The sequence below is a fragment of the Helicoverpa armigera genome, chromosome 27 (assembly GCF_030705265.1).
Source record: "Helicoverpa armigera isolate CAAS_96S chromosome 27, ASM3070526v1, whole genome shotgun sequence".
In the NCBI taxonomy this organism is placed as follows: Eukaryota; Metazoa; Arthropoda; class Insecta; order Lepidoptera; family Noctuidae; genus Helicoverpa; species Helicoverpa armigera.
Window position 1 is genome coordinate 2,639,072 of NC_087146.1, and position 6,208 is coordinate 2,645,279.

A 6,208-nucleotide genomic window follows, 5' to 3' on the forward strand; every position below is an offset into this window, starting at 1 on the left:
ACAAACTAATTCTATCTACGGCTAAGGCAGGTAGGTAGGTATATAATAGATAGGTAAAGACATAGATATTTTATTAGGTAGGTACACCATTTTTTTTACATTTTTGATCTTAGAACTAATTAAAGTTGGTGACATAATGGGCGCTCTTATATATATCTAAGAGCCAACTGTTCCAGACAGAATTAAGATGGAGGATAATAGGATGGAGAATAATAATTTAATATAAGAAAATAAAATAACAAGAAGAAATTATATCAACTTGTCATGCTGGCTACTATGAATGTCTGCTGAAACAAAGCATTTCATAAAATTCTGAAAAATACACTTAAAGTAAGTACCTAAACTAGCTTTTCCTACAATTTAACCTAACTTCAACTACACAATTTGGCGGCAACATTGCGGATGACATATAGGTCTCGGCACGGAGGTGCTAAGTGCTACACCACGGAGTTGGAGCGGCTACTGTTTGCTGAACATTGTACGACTTGTTACTGGATAACTGTGGTTCAGGGCTGTGACTGTTAAGTAATCTGAGCTGGTAGTAAAGATAAAGGTTCCTATAAGTATGGAAAATCGTGCAGTTTTTTGCGTAATAAGGTGACAAGGCAAACGTCTAAAGGTATGCCCTTTAGACGTAACTAACTTAGGTGCAGTCTGAAAACTTCGGGATTGTTTTTAAACCCTGTGGTTTTGTTTTAGATTTGTCACACACATGGCAAGAGTAAGCATTGACGGCATGCGTTACTCGATCATTTATCTGTATTTATTCATGTAGGAACCCTGCAGTCTTCTCAAAAAAATAGAGTTCCTATAGAAGACGTCAACAAATATTGTTCAAAAAAAACTTTAAAATAATTTTGGACATCATCAAAATAATTAAACCAATTACTTTATAGTTAATTTTGCTGCTTGTCAACCCTAAACCTTTGAACTGCAAGCGGCCATCTCGGTCTAGTTTGATTATTTGACAAAACATTTAACTGTGTTCCCACACAGGCCCTTGACCGTTTTGAAAATTGATCCCTGATACCACTTTCTATTGCACTTACTAAAATGTACCTATATTATGAGATTGATTGCGCAATTCATAACAACACCATCATGTAGGTACTATTAGGACATACTTGAACGATGATAAATAAAAAATAGGGTGCAAATTAAACCACAGAGAATCTCTTAATCTATGGGTACTATCCGTAATGATGAAGAGGATATTTTTTTTTTGTTCTCTAAAGACTCCGAAACTACAGAACCCTGAAACTGAAGGAACCGATTTAAAAAATTCTTTCACTGTTAGGAAGCTACACTATTCCCGAGTGACATAGGCTATATTTTATCCGGATACGGGAATAAGTGCCCCAGAGACGTGAGTAAAATCGCGAGACAACAGCTAGTCTTGTATATTTTACCTGTCTTAACACGCAGATGAGTTCCAGCCTTTTATATAACCGTGTTATAACAAAGATTCTGTCTGTCAGTCGTGAAGTTAATTTATATTCAATTGTTTTACACCTTTTGTCTTAAGATCCATTCCTTTCGTATTTTATGTAAGTCTATGACATTGTATGGCATTATAAATAGATGTGATACAACCTATTTTCTCTTTCTATAGGAAAATCATGCACCCATCTGTGTTCATCTTAGCTTGGGCTTATAAAAACTTTACATGATTAAGCTTCATTCTATTAGCATTGGTGTTGGAATTAAGTTCTGAAAACTAAGGCTATAGTGTGTTCGGCCTAGCCATTTCCCGAGTTATACTGGGGTCATCTTTTACTCTATATACTGTATTACATGGAGCAACTACCTATCTGGACCGGGACCAACGAATGTTCAAAGAGCCTTCTTACTTCCGAAACACGGAGGAGCTCGTAATGACAAGATCCAAATGACCCATCCACAGGCCAAGTGGTAACTTAGCCACAAGCTGTTTACATTACTATACAGTTTTCTTTAATCCGTTCAGAATTTTCTGCGTGAAAGAGTAACAAATATCCACTCATCCCCACGTCCAAATATTCACGATAATGATGAAATAACTGCAAAAGAACTGAAATTTTAAATACATGACTAAATATAACAGATGTGTCTGCAACTGAAACTCAAGGCAACGTCTGTCGGTAACTCATTAATGATTGAATGTACGCTAAGTACGGCTAACTAATTAACTATCTTCACGTTGTAGTTGCAACAATGTGTAGAAGTTAAGCGAAAGTTTAGTTTGTGTCTAGACTTAGGAATGTTGGAGATTCTTGGTGGTAAAGGTTATTCTAGCTTATAAGTATATATGAATCTTTAGATCAAACGGGGCAGACATTTTGAAGTTAAATAGTTCCAAAGTGATACAGCTGCTTCGGTACACAAAGGGCTCCAGAAGGTGGGTTTTAATCAGTAAGTCTGACTCTCTGTCTTCGTCTGATGACTTTCCGTCTCAAAAAGGTTTGGTAACTAGATACCTTTATTATCATTTTTAGCTGTTTTTCAGCGGTTAAACCCGTGTCTCATAGAAAAAACTGCCTGTTGCGGGATAAAATATAGCTAGCCTATGTTACTCGAGCATAGTGTAGCTTTCCAACAGTGAAACCATTTTTCAAATCAATTCAACAGTTTCGGAGCCTTTATGAACAAACAAAAACTATACGAATTGGACAGATAAAGCGTAGGTAAGTTGCTTAATTTTTGACATCCAAAAACCAATTTGTCACATAGGTACAATCTAAAATATAAAACCCACATGTTAATAGAACCATATCTTCCTAAGCGACATTTGAAGTGTGTAGGCATAAGGCGTGAATTATCTCGGCACGCCGAACCGTGTCAAGTGGTGCCTCACGACGACTAATTTGATTGGCGGACTTGCTCAAGAAACCGTTACTTCGAGGTTATAGTGTGGCAGTCTAGAGACTTTTTGGGGTGATAGATTTTGTTCTAGGCTTTAGAAAATGCACCTAATTGGCTCTAATATTAGATATACCTGATATACCTACCTAAAGGTGAAGAGTTTCCTTGTTTTGTTGATCGCGCTTATATCATGAACTATTAGACCGATTACACAAATTCTTCAGCCTTAGATAGCCCATTTATTGATGAAGACGAATGTGATTTACTCTAATACTTATGAAGCTGAAGAGTTTGTTTTGCTTGAATACGCTAATTTCATGAACTTATTGACCAACTTGAAAAAAAAACTGTCAGTGTCAGATAGCCCATTTATTGAGGAAGACTGGCTAATTTTATGAGTGCCACGGGACATGGGTGAAACCGCAGATGGAAGCTAGTCAGTCTATAAAGCTAAGGCCAGCCAACAAATGGTAGGTAAACCGATTAAGACGAGCTTCGAAGATTCTTAATTGTTACCTAACTAATAACTGAAAACTTCCCCAAGAATAGGTCCCCGGAAACGCTGTTTTTCGTCAAAACAACGGACCTAGGCTCGAGGCTCTAGGCCTAGAAACACGAGTTTAATAGAGAAACTGAGTATGCCGATAGGGATGACCGCTTTAGAAGACAATCTAACCTAAACATTTTCAAAGACAAGTTACCTAAACTCAAAAAATAAGCTCTCATAAACCAGTTTTCTCTATTTAAAACAACAAACAAAATTCAATATCCACTTCTAAACGGTAGTCTTAAAGTTAAAAGCATATTTCGTCCTTTGTGACGCAAATTACATAGAAATCGCCGCCATCTTGCCTTGCCGCCATTTGCATAGTTTTTGTTCGAATTCATTGTCCGACATGACAGTTAACGTTTGTGAAGCAAAGAAAGGAATTCATAATGCCTTATGCAACTATATGTGACCTATTTAAAAGGATATTTTAGTTTTCAATGTTGTCTTGTGGTGTTACTAATTTTATAAGTTGGACGGTCGTTTTTAAATGGCTTTTTTCTAGCGCCCTTTTTTGAAAAGGTTTCTTTTTTCCATGCATATTTGAAAGGTTGACGTTCTTTTTTTAAAGTGCCGTCTGATTGTTTTAAATAGTTTTAACATATTTGCCATCCAACGTGGTAATGCTGTCAGTCTTTTGGGTACCTAGGTACATAACCAAGCGACAGCGATAAGGACCTCTCGCTGTGGCGGAATATTGGGCTGACATAGTGTAGTCTCATATGACATGTCATCGACTCGAAAGAAGAAGAAGAAGAAGCGATAAGGACCTATTTTTTGTCGATTTTATATAAGTTTCAATTGGTTATAAAGAGGTTTTAGTCTGAAGCTATGGCCAAGTTGTTACTTTTCTTGGTAGGTTTTCAATTATATCAGCTAGATGCCCTACAGCGTCAAGCGTGTCTTACAGTTTATTGTTTTTAGTACTTAAGTCACGAATAACTGATAACGTGTAAGTAATGTAACATGTTACACTGATAATTTGCAAACAAAAGTAATAACTGTTTGATTTTCATGAAGTCTGAAAAAATATTTAATTTGAAAAAAATAAAAACTTCAACGCTCAATCCTTCTCTGTGTCAGAGGAGGCCTGTGTCCAGCAGTGGAACGATAAAAATGCTGAAGATGATTTTTCTAAAGGTTTGTAATCATTTTTAAAGATAACCAGTCTCACCTAGAGGTATTGGTTGCCCGTGTAACTGGGTTGAGGAGATCAGATAGGCAGTCGCTCCTCGTAAAGCACTGGTACTCAGCTGAATCCAGTTAGACTGGAAGCCGGTCCCAACATAGTTGAGAAGCTAGACAGATGATGAAGGTATTTTTTTTTTATAAAGCCTTTTCAACTGTGTATTTCGAAAAAAAAAACAAATGAACTCCAAAAGACCCGACATTTCGAGTTCATATTTAAACAGCTGATAGACAATAACACACGAAAATAAACCTTAAGTTCTAAGAAATAAAGTCTAAAATACAATAGCTCGGAAACGGTGCATGTCATAGACTGCTGAATAAATAGAGGGTTTATTTAGGAATTTTAAACGATATGAATGATTCAAGTTTTTGTGGATTTAATATGGTCATTGTTAGTGGATGAAACAGTAGAATTCCTGGTAATATGACTGTAGTTCCAAGAGTATATGCATTGAGTTATATTTTATGCTCTTTTAAATCTTCAGACAAGAACGGTAGACTACCTACTTCGCTTCGCTAAAAATGGAATTTATGATATCGAGGTAAAACGCTGTATCGATTTGGATGAAATTTATCACGAAGACAGATTGAAAATAGTTCCTTCAGAATTCTAATGAAATGTCGGAAAACATCTAGTAGGTATTTCCCTCATTTTCATTTTAAATATCCACCAAACTCAAAGCAGGCAATATAGCGTACCAAAATAGGCTTGTACCCAACAAACTTATTTGTAAAACCAATTATTAACAACGTGCAAACCACATTTCATAAGTTGCGTTACAAAATATCGAATATATTTACTAAAACGGAGGCTTCGCTAGTTTATATTTATTACATAAACATTGCATTATGGTCACCGTTTGACCGCCATATTGAAATTGATGTTCGTATTGTCAATTTGGACCAACGGGTATTGGGTTGCCCGGGTAACTGGGTTGAGGAGGTCAGATAGGCAGTCTGTCCTTGTAAACTAGCGTACTCAGTTGCATCCTGCTAGATTGGAAGCCGACCCCAACGTAGTTGGGAAAAGCGGGCGAAATAGTCAATTCGGACCTAAAATTTAATATTTAGGTATTGCAAAATGAAAACTGGAAAATTGCCTCATTGATCATGAATGGCTTATGGCAGTTACAAGTCCAGCCAGAAAGCACGTAGAAAGTTTTAAAAATATCAAAAAGCCGCCTGAAGTAAGGTAATTTGCGGAGTTGCCAGCCTCCTGAAGCTACTTTGATATCAATCGTTGTTACAGTTTCATGTAAGAGTAGGGTCAGAGACCATCAGGAAAGTTTGGACACTGGACTACGACTTTTTAAAATAATTAGAAATCCTGCAGAGCTCGTTTATAAGCAATAATGTTCCCTTCTTGGCAGTCGGGTAAGAACAAAGCCGGATAAGATGTAGAAGATCCTAGGGACTGTCGAAGTTTCGAACATGTTAAAAGTTAGTTTGGCAGTTGTGTACATGAGATGTAGGCGCCAATTATCCAAACATCAAGATACCCTTGACAAAAAGCCTCAATGTCTTCGAAACCCAGACTATAAATCACTTGATACCCTGCAGTAAGTAGTAGAGACTGACAATCGCACCATTACGTATATCTATCACGTTCATGTTATCACAGCGATAAGA

At 36.8% G+C, this 6,208-nt stretch overlaps 1 long non-coding RNA gene across 1 annotated transcript; it reads right to left on the bottom strand.

Moving 5' to 3' along the window:
- Window positions 1-3,590: 3,590 nt before the first annotated feature.
- On the bottom strand, window positions 3,591-4,566 carry LOC135118881 (uncharacterized). The gene is made up of 2 exons (XR_010277825.1): window positions 4,159-4,566; window positions 3,591-4,066 (listed from the first exon to the last, which is right to left on the bottom strand). It is a non-coding gene; the product is annotated as an uncharacterized LOC135118881 (long non-coding RNA).
- Window positions 4,567-6,208: the final 1,642 nt, after the last annotated feature.